Genomic DNA, 25,131 nt, shown 5'->3' with positions numbered 1-25,131 from the left:
GACCACATCTGCCCTTGCCATCAGCACCAGTGTTGAGTTTGAGTCTATGCCCCTGCTCTCAGCACACTCACCTCAATTCCATTGACTTGTGTATCATTTTAACCATTTCTGATCTAGGCATATCTGCTGCTACCTAAGCCACCACCATCACTGCCTCTGCCATATTACAGTCTGTCCTCTTGTCTGAGTTCACCCTCTCCTATCCCTGTGGTCAAACTCCTCCTGATTCAGGTTCTTCTGCATCTGTTCCAGGCATACTCACCTCTACTTTGTTGACCACAGTTGTGTTAGATGATGTAACCTTTGCTACCAGCCATGGTCACAATATCACCTATGAATAAATCTTACCCCTTCATCTCCTCCTCCCACATCCTCCTTATACCCAGTGACCACAATCACAAGAGAATCAGGACCTACTACTTTCTATCCCAGTCCACCCACTCCCTTTGGGTGGCCACTTTTATAGTTGACTAGATCTTCTTCTGCAACAATCACAGTCATGTCTCCTCAACCTTCTGTCTCCTCCATCATCAACACCACCCATGAATATCTTCCTCTAGAGAATCAGGACCTACTACTTTCTATCCCAGTCCACCCACTCCCTTTGGGTGGCCACTTTTATAGTTGACTAGATCTTCTTCTGCAACAATCACAGTCATGTCTCCTCAACCTTCTGTCTCCTCCATCATCAACACCACCCATGAATATCTTCCTCTTCTCTAAGATGCTGACCCCTCTTCTGGGGACCATATCCACAGACAACTACTTCTTACCATCTCTCCTTCCCCACAATCCTCTCTTCAAACCATCACCACACCACCAGGGCCATGTTAGATTAGAACCACTCTGCTCTAAGGACCCCCACCTCCCATTTAAGTGTCTCCATTATGAGTGTATCATCTCACTTGACCTGTTTCCCAGGCACCAGGGCCAGACCAACCACTACCACATCTGTCACCAAGGCTCCTGGAAGGAACTCCACAACCTCTGCTACCAGCGATGCATTGCCTGGAATATTCCTGAATACCTCTGGCCTGGGTGCATTCATCCTTAGAGAATCGTCTACCTCCTCAGTCACCAGTGTCATGACCACCACAACATCTATCCATGAGTCAACTGTCACCACCTCCCATATAGCAGGCCCAGTGTCCATGGGCACCAACACAGTTAGCGTGAGCCACATACCCACAAGTGTGGTCAAACCAGGTGGACATTTACAGCCCTGGGCCATCATCCTCATTGATCTAGCTGTGGTTGTGATGGGTATTGCACTGCTAATAGGACTCTGCTTTCGTCTGGTGAGTATCTAGGATGGGTTAATAGGGGAGACTGGTGAGGAAGTAGATCCCAATAAAAATGGAATTTATGTAAATATCTCTGAAATATCCAGAATAATAAGTTGGTGTGCTAGGAAGAAAAATTTTGTACCACAATATAAAGACCAGAGAGTATCAATGAGAGAGAGTGGGAACTAAAGCTGTAAAAAGAAGAATAAAAAGATGAATTGTGGTTAAAATGAAAGGAAATTGTTTAAATGAAACAACATCTGGAAGTCAGAATATTTTAGCCCTGGAAGAAGAATCTCCAGGGGTTGAAGAATCTTTAGGTTGTTGCTTTGTTTATTGATTTCTATTATAAATCTTAGCACTTGATATCTATGGGACACTTCTCTTTGGATGCTTTTGCATAAGTAGAGATGAATATTCTTCCCTTGATTCTCCTTGGGTTAGCTGTAGATTAGAAATGTCAAAACATTTCACTAAATACTGAGGGAGAACAAAAGGGAAATAATCATTAAAAAAAATCAGCATACTTAGTGATGCAGTCACATCAATGTTTATAGCTGCACAATTCACAATGGCTAAGTTATGGAACCAACCTAGATGCCCATCAATACATAAATGAATAGAGAAATTGTGGAATATTACAGAGTTGAATATTACCCAGCCATAAGGAAGAATGACTTTATGACATTTACCAGTAAACGAGTGGATGTGGAGACTCTCAGACTAAGTGAAATAAGCCAATCCCCAAAACCAAAGATTAAATGTTTTCATTGATGGCAAAAAAGCAGGGGAAAAAGAAGAAGAGAAGTTCTGTAGATAAGACAATGGGGAGCAAATGGAAAAGAGGCGGGTAGAAATAAGGAAGACAGTAGAATAAATCTAACATAATTTTCCTGTGTACACATGAGAAAATACCTAAGTGAACCCCACCATTGTGTCCACCCACAAGAATGGGGTTCTAATTAGAATAAGATATATTCCATGCTTGTGTAATTATATCAAAATGGATTCTAGTGTCATATATAACTAAGAAGAACCAATTAAAAAAAAAAAAAAGAAAATAGGAACCACAAAGATGTATAGTCACTCAAAAAACTAACAAAAAGTGCAGGTTCCAACTGCCTGACAGCCAATGAGTTTCTGGTACTCATGAGCACTCTGCTATTCCTTGTTTGATTTGTGGTAGTTATTCTCTGACCTCCCACTGCACCTCTGCTTTCAGAACTTGATTTTTCTTTGAACACATATTTTTCTCATACTGGCCTTACAATTATAATTTTTTTCTGTTTTCTTATAGTTTGTTAGTAAGTTTACATGTAAAGAATGAAGCAGAGTATAAATAACTGGCAAGCAGAAGCCAAGTCATATTGGTCCACAAGAGACCCATATGGTTCACTGTATCTCTTTCCAACTCTGAGTTTAATGACCTCACATTGATAGCTGGAAATATGCTGTGGTATTTATACCACAGAAATTGACAAACATTATAAATCAGAATTTTCTCCTTTGAATATCTAGTTGTTAGATGATGACCAAGACACCACTGGTAAAAATGACAAATTAAAAATGTATTATACAGCCAGGTGTGATGGTACGCACCTGTAATCCCAGCAGCTCAGGAGGCTGAGGCAGGAAGATCGAAAGTTCAAAGCCAGCCTCAGCAACCGTGAGGTGCTAAGCAACTCAGTGAGAACCTATCTCTAAATAAAATACAAAATATGGCTGGGTACGTGGCTCCATGGTTGAGTGCCCCTGAGTTCAATCCCTGGTACCAAAACAACAACAAAAACAACAAACATAACAAAAAAATAAAAACATATTATGCCACCAAAGGATTGGCATAATATAGGCAATTTACAGGATTATTTCAGAATTCTCAGCCGCCTTCCCTATGTAAGTTCCAAAATAAATTCCCACCATCTAGGAATGACTTCTGAAATGACTTTATAATTTTACATTCCGGGTCAAAAGATAATGAGAACTAACATTAATTAGTTGTTTGTTTTAGGCTCAGAGCTGTGTTTAAAGTGCATTGTCATTTAATCTGCTCTTCAATTCAGGTCTGGAGCTCCATTAGCTGCCTCAGCACAGGCATTGAGTGGCAAATCTAGGACTCTGGTTCAGGCTGGTTTGGTTCTGAATTTCATGTCTGTGATTTCAAGACTGTATAGGGACAATTTTCTGAAGGCCTGTCCTCAGCTTCTTAGCTGATAAGGTGAAAGACTATCTTTCAGGTGGTCTCTGTGCCTTTCACATAGGGATGTAAATTTGCCTTTGTTTTGAAAGTCCAACAACACATAACCTGACCATGCTGCAGTACCAGGGCCTGAGTCTTCACATAAAGAGGATATACTAATATAGTGTCAGGGGAAATTGTTTTCTCAGAGAGAATAAGAATGAAATGACAAAAAGAGACAGAGAGCACAGTAAGGATAAGGATAAGAAAAAAGTAGTTTTGGGAAAAATGAATATCTGACATTGGTGAAACTGGCATGTATAGTAATAAGAGATGGTATTTAATTTTTATAATTGTTTTCTTCTAGAGGGACTTTTCCTTCTCCCTGAGAAACAGAGGTACTTATTACCCCCATGACCACAACCTCAGCCCTGGTCTGGACCTGGACTTAGGCTTGGGCTCTGGAACGTTTCACAGCCTGGAAAATGAACTGGACCCTGAAAGCAGACTTGGGATTGGACCTACAGGAGCACATGGCTTTGGACACAGGATGGGAGATGGAGGTGGTCATGGAATGAATCACAGTGGGAGTCATGGATATGGAAGAGGTCACAGCAATAGCAATGAACACAGAGGAGGCCGTGGAGGAAACCATGGAGTGGGTCACAGAGGCAGCCACCGAGGAGGCCATGACAGTACGAGATGGCTGTGGCCATAGATGGGATATTGGAAAATATTGGGGGGAAAGAAAGCTTGGGGTGGGAGAAAAAATTCTAGATTGAGTTCTTTTCTTGTGTTCCCTTGAGTAAGTTACTTAACCTTTTTGTGCCTCCAGTATACTTGTATGTGAAATGGAGATAATGACACTTTTCCCACAGTGTTGTTGAGATATAATGAAATAGCATGTGTAAAACACACACACACAGGGCCTGGCACAAACTAAGCGCTTAATTAATATTAACTATCATCACTGTAGATTTTAGCCACCATACCATCTCCAAGAGAAAAAAGCACACCACAAATGTATTATTGAGACCACATGATTACTCATTTTCCTATTTGTTCTTTCATTTTTCCTTGCAATTTTTTTCCCTTTGAGGGCTTATTATTTACCAAGTGCTGTTCCAGGAACTTTTGAATACATTATCATTTAAAGTTCAAAAAATTCGGTGAGGAAAATATCTTTATGACCTCGAGGTAGACCAAGATATTTAAGTCTAAAACAAAAAGCATTAATTATAAAATAAAAGTTTGATGACTGAACTTCATTAGAGTCTGATATCAGAATATACCTTTAAGAGAACAAAAAGAAAAGTCAAAGACAGGAGAAAATACTGCAATAAGTATACCTGACAAAGAGCTTGTATTCAGAATATAGGAAGACTACAGGTAATAAGAAAAGACAATGCAATTTAAAAATGGGCACAAGATTTGACAAAAGAATATCAAAATGGTCAGTGAACATCTGAAAAGGGACCCAATATCATTGCCTATTGGAGAAATGGAAATTAAAACCCTAAGGAAATATCACAACACACACATATAAATGACTAGAATTTAAATGACTGACAATAGCAAGTACTGACAAAGATGCTGAACAACTGTAACTCTCATGCATTGTTATTGGGAGTGTAAATTGATACACTCAATGTTTGGCAACACTAAAATTAAATACACATATACTCTATGACTCAGCAATTCCATTCTGAGTATACATACCCAAGAGAAATGAATACCTACATCCACCAAAGACAGGTATGATAGAAGCTTTATTCATAAGAGCATCATGCTGGAAATTGCCAGGAATCTTAATAGTAGAATGAGTAAGTAAATTATGAAACAGCCATACAATGGCAAGCTACCTAATAGTGAAAAAATAATGAACTATTGAATCATGCACCAACATTAACAAGTTTCATAGACATAATGTTGAGTAAAAGAAGTCAAAGCAGCAGAGTACGTATTGTATGATTACATTCACATGCAGTGTAAGAACATGTGACGTTAATCTACTGTGAAAAAGGACAGAATTGTGGCCGTCTTTGAGGAAAACACTGACCGGGAGAAGGTACAAGGGAGGATAAGAGTGTTCTGTATTTTATCTGGGCAATGATTACATGGATATATACATGCATAAAACTTCATTGAAATGTGCACACTAGGTTTGTGGATTTTATTGTGTGGAAGTTCTGCCTTTTTTAAAATGAAAAGGGAAGTCTCTGTGACCTTTTTTCCCCTTGTCATTATGATTTCCTTGGTCAGAAGATGTAGTCAGGGATACGTGATGATAAATGAAGCATTAAATAATTCCAATGACAGTGGCGCCAGTGGAGGCTTTGTGGGCAGGGAAGGCAGATATCTACTTTAATGAGAACAAATCACTACTACCTTCAGGTTGGAAGAGATTCCATGTTATCAACCTGACACCAGCTCTCTGGAGAATGGTGCCATATAGCAGGGACAATGCTGATTTCTGCTGTTAGCAGGCTAGGCACTAGGCAATGGAAGTTTCTTTCTGGACCATCTTATTGAGTCATGTATAACCTCCATCCCTGCCAGGGAGCCTGCTTTATCTATGAGCCCACTGAGAAAGCACAGGAGTAGCTGGAGAAAGAAGTCGTTTGACATCCACAGAATGGGTCACCTTGTCAAACCAATCATTAAAACCTCCTCTGGTTCTCCCCATCTGTGCCCTTCCCATATCCCTCTTTCTCAGACTTTCTTATCAATTCACTCATCATAGTCTTTCCACATCCTAGATTATACAGCCAAACTGTTAGCCACTGCCCACTGATAAGGGAAATGTAGTTCTGATCATCTTTTTGCCCAAGCAAAGTAAGTAAGCAGATGCACTGTTCAATGCTGTGCTCACTATGAGGATTTCCCTCCCTGCTGTCCTTCAAGGCCACCCTGAGAGGGCAGCACCATGCTAGTGTATCATGCAGAACCATCCACAAGCCAGATGAAACTAAATCTTTCCTTTCCTAGTGAACTGGACATAGGAAACTCCCCATGTGACTATGGTTATGGAGGGAGAGGTTGGAAATGTAGCTGAAGTAGATGTTATCAGAGTTTGAGTGGCCTAGATGGGTGAGGTGGTGCATACCTGTAATCCCAGCAGTTCAGGAAGCTGAGGCATAAGGATTGTGAGTTCAAAGCCAACCTCAACAATTTAGCAAGGCCCTAAGCAACTCAGTGAGACCCTGTCTCTAAATGAAATATAAAAAGGGCTGGGATTGTTGCTCAGTGGTTCAGTGTCCCTGAGTTCAATCCCAGTAATGGGAGAGAGAGAGAGAGAAAGAGAAAGAGAGAGAGAGAGGGAGAGAGAGAGAGAGAGAGAGAAGAAGAAGAAGAAGGAGGAGGAGGAGGAGGAGGAGGAGGAGGAGAAGGAGAGAGAGAGAGAGAGAGAGGAGAGAGAGAGAGTGTTTTGGTGGCCTACTCAATTTATCAAATCAGATGCTTATCAAAGGATAAGTATCAATTGAACCTTCTGGAAGATAAAATAAAGGATATGGAAGAAGGCATACCTTTGCTCTAAAGCTCTAAGGTTGTCTTTATTAGGATTATACAGATTCCATAAAACCTCCTGATTTGCCACATTTTAAACTACATTTCTTTTCAAAAATAAATTTCAAATGGGCTTACTTTTCTTGGGTTTCCACTTAAAAGTATGGCATACTCAAAGATGGGACCTGGAGATGAACTTGGGGTAAGACTCTATTTGTTTTCTAAATTCCACTCTGACTTGTAGCTCACGGTGGTGGTTTAGATCCTCCGATGTTAATATCAGTCCCTCCAGTGTCTGATAATGCCTTAAAGGAATGGGCATTTCTTTTTCCCCTTCACATTGTCACTGTGACAAATAGCTGAGGTCCCTTTTGAAATATAGGAAGATTTTTGGCACATACAACATTGTAACATTGGCTCTTTCTGCCTTCCCTACATTTCTATGCTTATTAATAGGTGTAGGCCTGGGAGTTAGGTGAGAGACAGAGACTTTCCACCGGGGTAACTCACATTAGCTCTCTGTTTAACCAGTCAGATATTTTAATTTACACAAAATAAATGAGATTTTAGTAGGCTGATTACATATATCATTCTTAGTAATGCCATGGTCAAAGATCCCTGATTACAGTTCTGGCCAAACTGCCTATGACTCATCATGCCCACTGAAATCAGGAAACCTGTTTCAGAGGTCAGATCTCCCACCACTGTGTCTGGCAAAGAGCTGCTGCGGAACTTTATAAACACGTTAGCATTCTCTTTTCTAATGCCTTGATGAAGAAAAAGTATCAATTGAACTTTCTGGAACACAAAATGAAGGAGTAAATTTTGAATGTTAAATCTATTCCAACATAAATCTCTCCCTAAATCTTTGGACTTTTTCTTCTAGTTGTACCAATGAAATACATGAGATAATAACTTTGGTTAATGTAGGCCACCTGTGAGTCCATATTTCAATCAACCAAGAAAACCGTTAGGGTGACTCCCAGCTACTTGAGCTAACATATTGAAACTGTAATGTGTGATAAATTCACCTGTGTAATCACTTTATTTTGTTGCATAACAAAAAAACAAACAAACAAAAAAAAAATGGCAGCTTAAAACAACACCCATTTACTTGCTGACCATTCTGTCAGTCAGAAGTCTGGACAATGTGTGACCGGATCTTCTGCTCAAGGTCTCACACTGCTGTGATGAAATCGTTGGCTGACCTGCATCCCCTTGTGGAGCTCTTCTAAGGTCACATGGTAGTAGCAAAATTCAGTTTTTGAGGTTGTAGAATTGAGGTCCCTGCTTCTTTCCTAAATGTCAGCCACCACTTTATTCCAGACACATCCATAGGTGATATCTTAAGTCACTTTTGCCACCTTTTGCTATGGAATGCAGTACCCCATTTTATACTAGTGTAAAGTCACCCTTGCCCTCAAACCTGAATTGGTCAGATGGCCAATCCCAGATTTCTATTTTTGAAGGTCACTTTTCTGAAATCTCCTTATACAAATACTGTAACAGTCTGACTTCCCTTATGAAAACAGAAACTACTTGAGATGTTTAAAAAATAAAAGGATTTAGTCTAAGAAATAGGTCCCTGTAAAACTACTTTAAAATCTGAAGGAGTGAAAATCAGGGTGACAGCTTTCAGGTTCATTACCACAGAGAACAAAACGCTGCTGTCACTGAGGCTGGGACATATAGGCAACTGCTGCCATCTCCACCAGTCCTCCACAGCACCACCCTTTCCCCCCGAAACCCTGATGTGTAAAGCAAGAAAATGCAGAGACCACTGAAAAATCCTCACCTGGGTATCCCAGGCATGCATCTAGCCATTGCTACTGAAGAATGGAGTCTCATGAGTGTTCCTCTCATCCGAATATAAAATGTGCCTGGAACCTGATGACAAGAAAGTTGGAAACCGTGACTCCCAGTCTGGAGGTCCCTGCCATACAGGGCAGAGCGCTGAAGAATGTCAAAAGGTACCAAGTGCCAGTAACAGTTGCAGGCACACACCCACAGTGTGGGAAGGGTTGCAGAGGAACTGGAGATGACAGAGTAAAACTAGAAAGAGAAAACAGATTTCCTGCTGAGACACCTAAAGGTGGCCTGAATTATGATGTGCCAAAATTAAATGGTAGGGTAGAGAGAATCTGAAATTCTGGCAATTCCTAAAAGAACTTTTTCCCCCCTAAGTTGAAAAAAGAAAAATTCCAAAGTTAATTCCAAAGTTATACTGTTTCTCTGTAATTTTCTACTTATACACAAGTGTTTGAATCCAGAATTTCTAATACTGGGGTACGTTAATCTCTCATTCTGTAAACAATACAAAATCTAAGGTCTCAGCCCCTACATCCTTGTCCCTTCGTGGTTGCCAGAACTGACTCTCAGAATAGGCATCCAGTTAAGACCGCTCCACGTCAGCTGTGCTCGGGGAACCTGCTTCTAACTTGTTCATTCTAATGGTATGTCCCTTCTGGTAAATATAAAACCTTGCTTTGTTTCAGATTTAATCTTGCTGAGCCTTTAGAGTTTCTGTAGAAACTCTAGAATATCTATGAAGAAGGGCTTAGATATGTGTTTTAGTCAGCTTTTTTGCTGTTGTGACTAAAGGATCTAACCAGAAAAATTTTAGGGGAGGAAAAGTTTATTTGAGGGCTCACAGTTTCAGAGGTCTTAATCCATAGAAACTCCATTCCTTGGGGCTTGAGGTGAGGCAGAACATCATGGCAGAAGAGTGTGGCAGAGGGAAGCAGCTCCTGTGATCAGGAAGCAGAGAGAGAGGTTCCTACTTACCAAGTACAAATATATACCCCAAAACCACACCCACAATGAACTACTTCCTCCCGCCACACCCCTCCTGCCAACAGTTACCAATCAGTTAATCCCATCAGGGATTCATTTACTAATTAAATTAGGGCTATAACCCAATCATTTCTCCAAACCTTCTTGTGTTGCCTCACACGTGAGCTTTTGGGATATACCTCACTTCCGAACCATAACAATATGTGCAACTTGGTTTGAAGGGGCCTGGTGGGACCATTCTGGAAGCAATTCTTTCAACTGATATCTTTTCACAGTGACTAGGAACATGGCCTAGGACCAGACTACCTGGGCTTGAGTCCTGAATCTGAGGTACTAAGAGAACCAGTGGACCTGGTCAGAGTCATGATAAAGAGGCAGCAGAGTTAGGATCCAGTGCTGGAGGCCGTAGTGGGTACCCTGATCATCAGCATCTCCCAAAGACCAGATGACTTCTTTAGCTTAACCAACATGGGATGTCCATAAGGGACAGTCAGGAGAGACTTTTAAGGCATGATAGTCTCATTAGGATATGAAAGTCAGTCCAGGAGAAACCATCAAGGGCCAAAGGCAGTTTTGTGGGACTAAGGTTCCTTTTCTACCACCCACAAGGAGACATGGACTCCACTGTCTGTTGGAAGCCAACTCTGGAATGAGAAAGAGAAGGGAGAGAGCCCTTGGAACTTCACATAGGTAGAATATTTACCTAACGAGGGGTGTTTTAACACTGGAATGAAATAACTTTAATTGTCAAGCTTAGGTACCTCTCCCCACATCTCTCTTTTGTGGTACCTTTCTATGCCAAAGAATGGGGCTCCAAAGTAAAGCGGCAGAAATTGTATCAAATAATGTTACATATTTTCTTACACATGTAGATTGCAATATATGGAATTCATGCAGGGTTTGAACCTTGGATTAGGACCTTTGCTTACTGCTCAAAAAGTCTCATCCAAGAGTATGTCTAGGGAGGCTGTAGTACCCTCAGCTATAGGATGGAAAAATTCACCCAGTCTCCTCCTGCAAGTGGTGTGTAGATAAATGTTCAACCAACTTCTTGTGGGGAAAAGTCCCCATACATAGCATTTTCTGATTTCTGTGACAGAATATTCTTAGCATAGCCCATCACAAGCTGAAAAGGGATTTTAGGAGTAATACACACTAGTAATATATATTAAAAAGGAGGAAAATTATGTTTTGATTGTTTATTACTTTGTTTTAAACATAATTTAATTGCTAGTTTATGTCATCTTATTTTATTTCTTAGAGCATTTTAAGGTTCTCAACAACTCAAGAGAACAATGCTGGCACTGTGTCAAAAAAGAAATCAGGAGGAAATTAGAGTATGTCCTGAGACAAATGACAATAAAACCACAGCATATTAAAACCTGTGGAGTATAGTATTGAGGGGGAAGTTTATGACATTCTGCTTTTAGATTTTAACCCATACTTCCTCTCCTTTTCCAAAGTATTTTCTTCCTCTGATTTTTATTTTATTTTATTTTATTTTTGCACCACGTATTGAACCTATGAACACTTATCCACTGAGCCATGTACCCAGCCCTTTTAAAATATTTTTAAAAATCTATTTTGAGACAGGGTCTTACTAAGTTGAACTTATAATCCTCCTGCCTCAGCCTCTTGAGCTGCTGGGATTACAAGCCTGTGTCAGGCTTGTTCTGATTTTTTTAACTTTATAATTTCCTTTATAGAGAGGTCCCTTAAACAATGTCTGGAAGATAGCAGGATATAAATGATGAAAGCCACAGTACAACCATAAAAGTTTCTTTACTTTTAATCTCTAAATCTCCTCCATTTGGAGGGCATCACACACACGATCACAGGCACGAGTTTCCCTCTAAACATGATGTCATCTCTTAAGACCAACAGGTGATAGCAGCGTGATGATAGATAATATTAATTAAGCACTTATTTTCTGCCAGGCCCTGTGTGTGTGTTTTACACATGATATTTCATTGTCTCGCCTCAAAAACAACCCTGCGGGAAAAGTGTCACTATCTCCATTTCACACACAGGGACCCTGGAGGCACAAAGAGTTTAAATACCTTACTGGAGGGAACACAGAAAAGTTAGAACTCAATCTAATTATTTTTTTAATTCAGGAATCCAGGCACTTACCTGCAAGGCTATACAATAGATTTTAAACTGTGGCTCATTCAGAGTTATTATTACTGATCCCACAAACCTCTGGGACACTTAATTTAGTCTTGCTTTGCCAATTTCCCTGAAATGTATTGGCACAGTATAATAAATGAGAATACATAGGCACATTAAGTTCATTATTTTTAAAAATTTTTTTACTTTTGCTTCTTTTGCTGTTTTCTCAGAGTGAGAAATAAAGAATAACACAAGGACATGAAGAGAGACAGATAAAGGAGATTACAAAGAGATTTTTGAAAAAACAAATTTAAAAGTGAAAATCTATGACTTTAATCAATCAGGAAGGTTGTGAAATGGGAAAAAAGAATTAACTTCTCAAAACATCAGCATTTTTGTTATTTTGGGGGATATTCTTTTGTCCCTGAGAAACAGTAGGCCTTAGTATACCCAGGATCCAGTCCTGGGTCCATTGTCCTGTAGCATCAATAGTGAACAGAAACTTGAAGGGGCCCTTTGCTTTGGTTGTGGAGGAAGCTATAACACAGGTGTATCATCCTTGAAGAAAAGGAGGACAATAAGATACCATGTCCCAGAACACCCTTTCAGGTTTCCCGGGGTCAAGTCAAAGGAACATCTAGTGCAGGCCTGTACCAGAATGTACAGACAGCGGCATCCTGAAGGACATTGACTTCCTCTCATGTACGCTAGAAACCAGGAGAAATCAGTGTTTTCTGCAGAAAGCTCCTTTCTTGTATGTATGCCAGGAGAGCTGCTCCTTGGGATTCTGGTCTCCTTAGGAACAAAGCAGGCTAATGCTGTGTTGTCACTGCTTCTGTAGCCTAATTTATACAATCCTTCTCTGTCCAGTGACTGTGTGGAGCTGAGGGCACCATGGAAAGGATATGTGTCCTTTGTCAGGCTGGCCACCTCCTATGAAGGAGAGGAGGTGTTCTTTTACGGTGTAGTCATGAGGCAAGGGAGGTTTTACTTGATGAAGTACCAAGAAGGACAGAGGTGTTCCTGTCTGACCTTTGCCACTGGACTCTCTGGTGAAGTGTCCTGCCTAGTCCTTTGCCACTGGACCTTCTCCATAAGGATTTATCAATAAACCTTATGTCTCACCCCCATCTTTGGGTGTCTTCCTTATTCTCTATGGACAATATAGTGGGCTATGGATTAAGTCACTTCATGAATGGAACAGTGGAATGAGTCATTAGTGTGTCCACTGAGAAGGCCATGATGAAAGAAGGAATGGACATGGGCACTATTGAAGAAGCCATGGAAGAGGTAACTTCAGTGATGACCATAAGGAAGGCCTCAGAGATCATCAAAGAAGCCAAGGCCATAGCCACTAGATAGTGGAAGACATTTTAGTAGAGGATCTTGGGGGAGGAGAACATCATGGAGAAGAAGACAGAGAGCAATGAGTGGGAGTGAGTCAAGATGGGAGACCAAAATATTCCTAGGGAATGATCACAGGTCATGGCTAAGGTCAAGGAGAAAACCAAGGTAAGCCTCTCAAGAGTTTGACCAATAAAACTGGGTCAAGCAGAGTTTTAAAAGACCAAAACCTCATTGGGCCTGGAAATGATCTCAAAGACATTCCCAGGACTGTCCATAGATCAGGATCAAGGAGGTGGCGCCCCCTTCATGGGGCCTGGGGTGGACCAGTGACTGCACTCAAGGCAGCGTCATTCCCTCCTCCCCCACCCCCAGTCATTCAGGTGCCCTTCAGGGTTCAACTGTCTTTGGAAAGTCTTCTTCCTCCTTCTGTGTCTCCTGATGTGTGTGACTATCTCGGTACATTTTCTGCTCTTTTAACGGAATACCACAGATTGCATAATTGATAAGAACAGAAGTTATTTTTCACAGTTCTGGAGGTTGGGAAGTCCAAGATCAAGACACTAGCACCTGATGTCTGGAGAGGGCCTTCTTACTGCTCCCTCCCAAGAAAGGAATAAACGTTATATCCTTGCATGCTAGAAGAACAAACCCACTCCTACAAGCCCTTTTTATAAGAGTACTCATCCATTCATGAGGGCAGAGTTCTCAGGACTTAATGCCTCCCTTTAGGCCCCTGTTGCACTGGGGATTGTTTCCAGCTCATGAATTCTGGAGGATACTTTCAGACATGGCAGTGACTAAGAAGAAACTTACTAGACACTAAGAAATAAAAGTTTATTAAGATATATATGGTATCCAGCTGGGCGTGGTAGCACACTCCTGTAATCCCAGCTGCTAGGGAGGCTGAGGCAGGAGGAGCACCAGTTCAAAACCAGCCTTAGCAACTTAGCGAGACCCTGTCCCAAAATAAAATATAAAAAAGGACTTGGGATATGGCTCAGTGGTTAAGGACTCCTAGGTTCAATTCCCCAGAATAAGGGAAAAAAATATATATGGTGTCCAGATAAAATCTTTTTCTTTTTTAAAACTCTGAGTCTATATTAATATCATCTTTCATTCCAAATTATTTCTATCTGCCAAGCACTCTGCTGTAAATTTTGAGTTTTGGGATTTTTGTTTGTTTGCTTTCTGTTTTTGTTTTTTTGGTACTGGAGGACTGAATCCAGGGGCACGTTACAACCACTAAGTCACATTCCCAGCCCTTTTTCATATTTTATTTAGAGACAGGATCTCACTGAGTTACTCAGGACCTCACCAAGTTGCTGAAACTGGCTTTGAACTCTCCATCCTCCTGTTTTAGCCTCCAGAGCCACTAGGATTACAGGTGTGTGCCACTCCGCCTTGCTTGGAAGCTTTTACATATACCATCGCTCAGTCTCCACAATCCTACGAAGTGCAGACTATAATCCCCTCTAAGTAAATAGCTAACAAATGAGCAAGCAGGAAAAAGTTCTTTAACTCCTGGTGATTCTAGAGAGAAAAAAATGCATGTCTTTTTACTTAGAAATGTTCTTTGGATTTTTATTCTTAGAGCTGGGGCAGAGGTCCCTGCATCAACTGATTATTGATCACAACCCTCATCCATTCCCCACATAGAACTTCCCATCAAAGATGCATGGCAGATTGCTCTTTCCCAGGGCATTGTAGAATCTGGACTCCAGTTCCCTTTCCACCCAATACCTTATTTTCTACCTTGGCTCATTTTCTTCACACTTCTAGAACTTGTTCATTCATGGTTCTTTCATATCTTAAAATGCCAGCTCCAAAAGAACACAGATTTATGTGTCTCATTCCCTGGAGCCAACGTCCAGTGTGCTTACTAGCACTGAAAATATTCGTGCGAGGAATCCCTACTCGGCTTCCTTCCTTCAGGCCTAATATACCCTGATTATTCTTTAACCAAACATCTGAATGATCTGAAATAGTTCCTTTGCTGAGAGACCAGGCCAGTCTGGAGAAGATGAAGACAACTTGTTTTGATCTTACATATTATAGAATTAAAACTCCCATAAGTCTAAACCCAGGTTTTTTCATGAGGAAGGGACTACCAATCCCTATCTCATTACCATCTTTGTTCCCTTTTTTTTTTTTTTTTTTTTTCCTGTACTTGATTGAACCCAAGGGTATTCTATCACAGAGCTACATAACCAGCTCTTTTTGTTTTTTATTTTGAGACAGGGTCTGGCTAAGTTGCTTCAGGCCTCACTACGTTGCTGAGACTGACCTCAAACTTACAAAGCTCCTGCCTCAGCCTCCCGATTCACTGGGATTACAGCATGTGCCCCCTTGCCCAGCACCATCTTTGTTCTATCCTACATAGTCAGCCATGCTATTTCTACTGGTCTTGTCCAGAGTCAACCAAGAGGCATGGGAAGTACTCAGTTCAGTGGAAGACTGGCAGTGCCCCAAAAGCTGCCTCAAGATCAAGATACCTCCTTAATGGTTCAGCTTGTCTGGCATATAACACTGATGAGAAGAACCAGCTGAAGCTGCTCCCGTGGAAAAGTTCCTATGAATTCTTTAAAAAATGAAAGAAAGTCTGGAGATGTAGCTCCGTGGCAGAGCACATGCCAAGCTAACGTGTGAGACCCTGAGTTCAATGCCTAGTACCTCAAAACAAAATTAATTAATTAATTAAAAACAAAAATGCAAGAAGAGTACTTCTACCAAGGAGGAACAACAGCAAGAACATTCTTCTCCAGTACTCATTGCGCTTGTTAGGTCCTCTCCTGTGTGTGATGGGGAAGGTTTAACATCTGATCTGTTGTACAGAAGCTCCTACCATGGCTAATTTCATGCTGCCAGTGTGGATCATGAAATATGGATGTGGGAAGAGATGGGTAACACAGCTTAATGTACCATTCCCACCAGACAGCTGCGATTGATGTGCATGGCTTCATGGGTGTACAGAATGTGGTGAAACTATTAGGAAGTGATAAGTTGGAGGCATTTCTACATTTTTTAAATATCATTTAGTTTATTATAAGTAATTACAATTTAATTTTTGGTGATGCTGGGTTACAAAAAAATCCTGAAAAATTTAATAATAGGGTCTTGCAAATGGGAATGTACCAACACCAGTTCAATACTGGTGAACACCAGTTCAATCTCTGTCTCCTCAATAGCCACAGATCCCAGTTTTCATCCTAAGAGACCCCAGAGTCTATTTCCTGACCCCTTGGTCTCCCCGACTCATATAAGAAGCACTTTCAGTGCCTACTGCTACTCAGCAATTCCAGAGACCCTGTTTCCAGTTCCCACTCACATGGAACCTCACTCTAAGTGTCCTGCTTCCTAAGTTCCACTCATTGAGGCCTCCTTCTCACAACCCTGCTCCCCCAGCTATCCCAAACACTTGGGAATTCTTCTTCAGAAAACAAGGTGTTTTTAGCTCCATCTCTTCATCAGAGGGTGGGTCCCTACCATTTGACAGCCTTGATCCCCTTGAATTGTCCTACTTCCTGCTCCTCCCAAGGACTCACCTACTGGTACTAAGTCTTTCTCCATCTTCATGTACTTCCTGGCCTCTGTCCCTTCCTCTCTGAACTTAGGTGTCCTATCACTGCTCACAGATGCAAAATAACAGGCTCCATGGCCAGCCCTTGCCCAGCCCAGATGATGCTATAAAGGCCTTCTTTGAAAGAGGAAGAGAGAGGTGACACTCTGTGGAGGGAGCCTAAGGAAGCAAACATCCAGCCTTCTTATCCTGTGGCCCCAGGTCCCCCCTACTGGTGCTTCTCTTCAGGTTGAGGACCCATTCCACAGCGTCCTCCAGCCCTTAGATCTCCGCCTTGAGGCTCTGCTCTCAAGACCCTCATTATTCTTCTTTCCCTTCTAGGCCTTAATCACATCTGGAACTCAGGACCCTCCCTTCCAGCCCTACGTAGTTATACTGTCTCAAGATGAAGAGAAAAGCATTTTTCCTTGCATGGTGGCTATTTCGCCTTCTATTTTTAATAAATGGTGAGTGATTTTATTGAAAAGCAGGTAATCTTGGGGTGAGTAGTGTTTGGGGAAAATGTTACCAACTTCTGGGATGCACATCTGTCCTTTTAGCTTTCCTTTGAGAAGGAGTTTTAAGAATTTTTTTTTTTTTTTTTTTTTTGCTTTGCTTTCTCCCATTCAACACAGTATCTAGCCTCCATCCTGTTCCCAGTAACAACTTTTCTGCCCAGAAGTCTAATCAATTCTCTTTATAATAAATCATTCCCAAATATAAATGCATTAGAGCTGGAAGGGATCTTAAAGTTAGTGCCTGACCACCCATAATAGACAGGAACCCATTTCTAGCATCTCTGGCCTCCAATTACACATTTTATAAGTCATGTTGTTCCACACTTACATAACTTTAATTCCTTCTAGAATTTGTACCATTATGGCTTTAACTTATTCATTTTTTGCTTCTAAGCAACAAAACAAATAAATTTCTTCTCCATTGGCCAGATTTTCATCTCAACTTCTCACTTTGTTTCTCTCTTGACTCTCACCTTTACCCTAAACCTAATTGGAAGCAATTAACACAAGGTTTTGTGATCCTAAATTTGCATTCCTTATGTTATTCCAGACAATACCAAAGAAAGAACACATGCAGAGGGTGAGGGGCAGAACCACCAGTATTCCAGAAGATAGGTTCATCGGTGACGTGAAGGGGTATAGACATCTGGGAAGCCAAGCTCTTGGTTGTTACTGGGATAGAAAAATCAGAAGAGGATAGAAAATAGGTACATGAGGTAGAGAAAGGAGTCTAGGTCCCACCTTGACTCTTACTGACCAATTAAGGAGATTGAACCCCTTCCCTGAATCCCAGAAGATCTTATTTCTTCAAGTTATACCTAGTTGGTTTCTGCTAAGACCATCTGGGATCCCTTAAACTGGTGGCTCCCAAACTTTTGCATTTATGAGAATTATCTGATAGGAAAAACAAAATTTTATTTACTCCCCACAAACTGATTTTCCTCCTTAGAAGAAAGGCACTACACCTTTTGGAGGGTAGCTTAATACACACACGTGGCCCTTCAACTTTCTCTCTTATGTTCTTTATCTGAATGGTATCATGAGTAGGTGAAGAAGAAATAACACTGTCTCTCTGTGACCCCAGGTTACTGACTACCCACACCAGGAATATGGAATAACATATGGATTAAGGACTGGCTCAGGGGGTCAAATTGCCTTGGTATAAATCCCTGGATCATTGCCTACTAAAGTCTTTCTGGAATCAATTGCTTTTTTTCTCTAACCCTCAATTTTTCTATCTGTAAAATGTAGGTAATAATAGTTCCTATTTCATGGAAGTATTGTGAAGATTTGAGGCACTAATTCACATGTGGGTGGCATTTAGCACAAAGCCTGGAATATAACCACTTAGTAAATGGCAGCTATTACTACTATTGTTATGTATAGTAATACTAGTAGTTGCAGAAACAAACTTAATTTCCAATGGAACTAACAAGCCATTCTTTCTTAACCAGCTATAACCACCAGTGATGTTACAACCATCTTGGCCACAGCAGCATCTTCTGGGGACAGTGCCACAACCACCTCCTCTGGGTCATCAACAGCCATCTCCTCTGGATCAAACACAACCACCTCCTCTGGGTCATCCACAACCACCTCCTCTGGGTCATCCACAGCCATCTCCTCTGGACCATCCACAACCACCTCCTCTGGGTCATCCACAGCCATCTCCTCTGGACCAACCACAACCAACTCCTCTGGGTCATTCACAACCACCTCTTCTGGACCAACCACACCTGGGATGAATTCATCATCATCATCATCATCCAGCTCCAGTGGGGCTAACAGAGCAGTGACAACCTCCAACGTCACCAGTGTGAGCACTGCCTCTCCAGGGACCGAAGGAAACCTGAACAGACGCTTGAGTCCATGGGAAGTTGCCCTAATCACACTGGCCTCTGTTGCAATGGCTGTGATTCTCTCCATTGGGCTCACCATCTCTCTTGTGAGTGTCTGAAGTGTGGGAACCCCTTTTCCTGAGGAGGAAGTGCAGGAAAGAGAGGGAGAAAGTAAGGCAGAGAGCAGGGTCATTGTAGGGCTGACAGGGAATGAAAGACAGAGAGTTGTATATAAACTGCAGATTAGAACTAGCAAGATAGAGGAGAAGAAAAGCTGGGAGATATTGAGAGAACACTGAAAAGGGAAAAAAGGGGCCAAAAGAAGTGACATGGAGGGGCTAAGCAGGGTGTGAGGGATGCTCGGGATTGGAAAGACAGGAAGAGAAGTCTCATAACTTTGAAACACTTCATCTTCTTGTTTTCCAGAGAAACTCACCATGCCTAAGAAATCTCTTCAGAACAGACCTCTACCGCCCTCACGGCCCCAACCTTGGTTCACGCCCTCAAGGCTATCATGGGGTCCAAAACATGCCAAATGCGACTGGAGCTGGTTGCAGAGACCAGTGTCCTCCTGTAACCATGGAGCTGACTGGGAGACACAGTGTCCCTGAATGTCCCTAAAGACAGAAGAATCACCTTCCTGAGGGGAGGGAGGCAGCTGATGGGGAAGACCAGGGTCCAGGTGCTCCTCCCAGATGTTTCACCTTCCAACAGCCTCCTTTCTCTTTGGTTTTCCAAGACTGCAAAAGGGAGGTTATGGCTGTGAATAGATTATTAAATAAATTCATATAATATCTGTGTGAGCCAGACTGTGGGTGTTTATACATCTCTGTGAACAGGTTCCCAAATCCTAGAGACCCCCTTTCCCTGTGGACTCCCAGTTCTCAAATCCCTGGAGTGAAGTCCAGAGACCTCACCTAGGTCCTGTCTTCTTCCCTAATCTTTCCCATTCCCCAGAGGCCTCTGGGCTGATGGAAGAGCAGAACCAGGAAAGACAAGGGAAGGCAGGTGCTGGGCTTTACGAACTTGTGTTGCACAGTGGGATATTGTCTCTGTGTGTACTTAGAATCTGAAGAGGGGAAAGAGTGTGTGTGCTGTGTGCTGTGAGGCAGAGAAGGGATGGTACGGGGCCGGCCCAGGCATGGCCACATGTCCTCTCAGCACCCTGCACGGGCTCTCATGGAAGGCAGGTGTGTGTGCCACCCTTCTCTCCCCCAACAGATGTCCTGGGCAGGGAGAACCACTCCCAATTTCTGCAAGAGCAGGCCTGACTGGCCCTGCCAGGCTCCTGGCTCTCAGAAGCTCCTGCCAACCAGGCCTCAGGCAGGGACACAGTGCTTATTCCTCCATGTGCCAGCATTATGCTTTTGCTGACTTCTTGGACAATTGGCTTGTCATACACATGCCTCTGTCTCTTCTTGCTGCAAATCAATCACTTGCTTGTTTTATCAATTTAATCCTGCCAAGTGGCTTCCATTTTGGAGGTTCTCAGGCTAGGTCTTTGCCAGAACTAAAGCTGTTTCTCTAGGTACATTTTACCACATGTTAAAATGACAGTTTTTAACAACTGCATGGTGAGAGTATCACTGGGGTGAAATTCCATAGGTATGAAATTTAAGAACAGGCACAACTAACCTATGGTTATGAAATCAGACCTGGTCTCCTAAAAGGAAGAAAATTTCTATTAAGAGGGAGCTTCCTGGATGATAAAAGTGCTTTCTAGTTGACTGGATAGTTACACTGGAAAATAAGTCAGTCAAAATTCATTTAACTGAATCCTTAAGATCTGTGCATTTCACTATATATTTTACATCAATAAAAATTAAAACTATGGGTTGGGGACATAGTTCAGTTGGTAGAGTGCTTGCCTCACAAGCACAAGACCCTGGGTTCAAATCCCCAGCACCACAAAAAAAAAAAAAAAACCAAAAAAACCAAAAAAACAAACAAAAAAAACTATGTAACAGGTTGTTACTGGTTTTAGTTTTTACAGTACCAGGGATTAAACCCAGGGGTGTTCTGCCACTGAGCTACACCCCAGCCCTTTTAAGTTTTTATTTTGAGTCGGGTCTCACTGAGTTTCTCAGGCTGGTCTCAAACTTGAGATCCTCCTGCCTCCTCAAATAGCTGGGATTACAGGCATGCTCCTCCATCCCTGACTATACAATAGGTTTTTAAAAACAATATCCTTGAAGGCAATAATTAGTCTATCAGTTATCTCCTCTTCATTTTAATAGCCCTCAGTCCTTTACCTAAAGTAATGATTCTCTTTCTCACTCATTTCTTCATTTGTTCATGCACCATATTTATGGAGCATATGAGAAGGTCCCCAGAAGTTGGAGAGACAAGGATGAACCTGCAGGTCATGGTTGGGTGAAGGAGACATATTTGTAGACAGATAAACTGTGGGCCAGTGATGAAGTCCTATCAACTAAATTGCCCCGGGAAGAAATGTATAACTTGGCCAAGGGAGGCAGGGCTGGCTCACATAGAAGTTGACATGTGGATGATGAAGACTTAGTAGCATTTACAAGGAGGCAAAGCCAACAGTTTTTGTAAGCCTGAGTCTGGCGTGGTCAGTGAATGGTCAGAAAACTTGTGGGACGACAGCACCAGAGAGAGAGAAAAGGCTATGGGTTAACTGCAGGGCTTGTAGCACCACACGGAGGAGGCAGGAGTCCATCCCATCGTACCAGGAAGTCAACACAGCCTTGTAAGGTGTAGTGGGACAAGATTTTTTTCCAAGCAAGAACACTCCAAATACCAGAGTTGAAAATAGAGGATAGAAGCCGGTCTTGGTGGTGCATGCCTGCAATCCCAGCTACTTGAGAAGTTAATGCAGGAGGATCCCAAGTTCTCAGCCAGCCTCAGCAATTTAGCAAGACTTGGTTGCAAAATAAAAAGTAAAAATGGGCTGGGGACATAGCTCAGTGGTAGAGTGCCCTTGTGTTCAATCCCCAGAACCAAAAGTAAAGAAAAGAAAGACTGGAATCCAACAAGGAGGTTGTTTTAGTGTTTCAGCAAAAAAGTGAATAAACAAATCCAGAACACCAAAACATGGAAATGGGAATTAAGAAGAAAAGTGGATTTTACGAGGTTTTAGCCTAATACTTTTTAAAAATCCTCATCTCTAGAATCTATGATAATTTTACAAATGGTTCTGTTTTAGGGAGGTGCCCCTCTAATGGTATTAGACTATTTTTTAAAAAGTAATCAAATGATGACATTTTTAAATTTTCTTATTTCCTTTAGATTATACTTAGAAACTGGGGCTTAGCTCAGTGGTAGAATGCCTGCCTAGCATGTGCAAGGTTCTGGATTCATCCCTAGCACTGAAGGAAAAAAAAAGGAGAAGTAGAGAGTGGAACCCTGGTTACCCTAGGTTGGGAAGGGTATGGGAGAGAACAGGGAGAGGAGGGTTTATGGGTACAGGGTGCAGGAATGACTTCTAATATTCCATAGCACAATAGGATAACTATGGTTGATAACAATTAATTGTAAAATAGCTAGTAGAGAGGATTTTGAATGTTCCTGACACAAAGAAATGTTTGAGGTAATGAATATACCAATCACCTGATCTGCTCATTACACATTGTATACATATATTGAAATATCACACTACCCCATAAATATGTACGATTATTATATGTCAATTAAGAAATATATTTTTGGGCTGGGGAGATAGCTTAGTTGGTAGAGTGCTTGCCTTGCATGCACAAGGCCCTGGGTTCGACCCCCAGCACAACAACAACAAAAAAAAAGAAATATATTTTTTAGAGTGTTGACATTGTGAAAGACAGAAGCTGTCACAGATTACAGGATCCTAAAGGGAACTGATGTAAAAATGCTGTGTGAAATCCTGGATGGGACCCAGAAACAGAAAAAGAACATTTAATGAAAATATGTCTGAACTATGAATAAATTTTGTAGTGCAGTTAATAGCATTATACCAATGATAATTTCTTAGTTTCTATACTTGTATAAATTTTATAATTTCTTAGTTTTTATAAATATAATCGTACTATGTAATATGTTAACATGAGGAGAAGCTGGGGGAAGAATGTAGGGGAACTCTCTATAATATTTTTGCAACTATTCTTTTTTCTTTTTTCTTTTTTCTTTTTTCTTTTCTGGCACCATGGATTGAACTTAGGGGTGCTCAACCACTGAGTGACATCCCCAGCCCTTATTTTGTATTTTATATAGAGACAGGGTCTCACTGAGTTGCTTAGAGATTGACTTAGAGTTGCTGAGACTGACTTTGAACTCATGATCCTCCGGCCTCAGCCTCCAGAGCCACTGGGATTACAGGTGTGTGCCACCATGCCTGGCTGCAACTCTTCTCTATGTCTAAAATTATCTCGAGTTTCCTGAAATTGCCAGGTTGGGCATGAGGGGAAGGAGTACCTGGGTGTTGACTTGGCCATGGCAATGGCATATGCTCTATCCTTTTTAGGAAAATCCCTGACGCCCTCAGGAAGGCTCCCCTACCTCTCCTGAATGACTTGGCCCATACCTTGCAGTGGGCCTGGGAATAGGTTACTTACAGAAAGAGAGTTTTACCCTCTGGAGATGGGCAGGTTTCCTAGGCTCTCTGTACTCCTCCCTCTGGCCTCTTTGCTACGGGGAATCGGGCATCTTCACCCTTATCGGGCCCAGTTGGGGAAGGTTCAACGTGGCAGCTTCGAGGTTAACTGAAGTTACTGTGCTTCCACCTCTTCCACCCCAGCAGAGTCAGTGAGCCCAGGTCTGATCTAACTGTTGCAGGATGCCTGTAGTAGGTGACTCAGCATATGGGGCTGGGTTGGCGCTTTCCCTTCCTACAGTGTGATGAACTGGGAAGGGGCGAGGGGAAGGGAGCCCTGCTGCTGAGTTCTGTCTGGCATCCCCTCTGGTGTAAAATGGGCCTCTGAGGGTGGGGCACCTCTGCTGGGGTTTGGTTGTAAGATAAAACTGGAGAATAGAGCACGGTTGTGCCATTGAATTATTTGAGCAAAAAAACTACTGTAAATAACTTTGGTTTTGTCTTTTGTCAAATAAAGTTGTTTTGTTTTGTTTAAATAAAATAATCTCAAAAGAAGGCTCTTACAGTTTTAAAATAAAACAAAAAACCCTCGTAGATGGGTACAAAAAAGGGTGAAATTTGCCAGATGCAAATTATATGTCTTGATTTAATAATGTATTTCCTTCACTATATAGTCTTTTGAAATACTGTATGTTTATTAGTTACATTAAGTATACAAATCCTTGGATATATCCAAATAATATTCTTTAAAAAAATTAATACATTCAAATAGTGTGAGTAGTTAGACAATAATCAGTTCAATGGGTAACAGGCCATTCATTAACTTGGACTCAGGGAATCTTCTATCATCCAAGAGAGGAACAAGGGCCTGGTCCCCCTGTAATTCCCGAGCCCCTCTTCTAGTTAGAAGGACACTAGGGAAGAGATCCCCCACAAATGCATCTAAAGGAAAACAAGATGCAACTCTAATTTCCCAGGCAGTGTTGAATGAGGCAGGGGTGGGGATCAGAGAAGGAAGGAGAAAAGAAGAGCATTTTCAGTCCAGACTGATGGGACCTTGGGATGGACCTGTTTTGTCTGGCAATTGAGGAAAGCTGACTGGGGTTAGGACACTCAGGCAGTGGGAGCAAGATCAGTGTGTGGCCCGGAGTGAAGCCAAGAGAAAGGCTTTGTGTGGATGATTGAAAGAAGAAGGCAGTTCTAAGAGCGAGAGATTGAGTGTTTAGGCCCCTCATAAACATTCCTTCTTTTCTGTTAAGGATCAAGGTGCTTATAACCTGGGACATCTTGCCAGACACCGGTCTCCCAAGCAGTCTGGATATGCCCCCTTGCTCACCCAGACCTTACTAAACCCCTCTGACCAAGAGGAACAAAGACCCTCTCTGACCACTGACACATCCAGCCATGTGGAGAACAATTTTCATCTAGGAGTGTCAGAAAGTAATGCCACTCACAGTGACAAGCTTGATCCCA

The sequence above is a fragment of the Sciurus carolinensis genome, chromosome 7, assembly GCF_902686445.1.
Source record: "Sciurus carolinensis chromosome 7, mSciCar1.2, whole genome shotgun sequence".
Lineage (NCBI taxonomy): Eukaryota > Metazoa > Chordata > Mammalia > Rodentia > Sciuridae > Sciurus > Sciurus carolinensis.
This window is presented reverse-complemented; position numbering follows the sequence as displayed.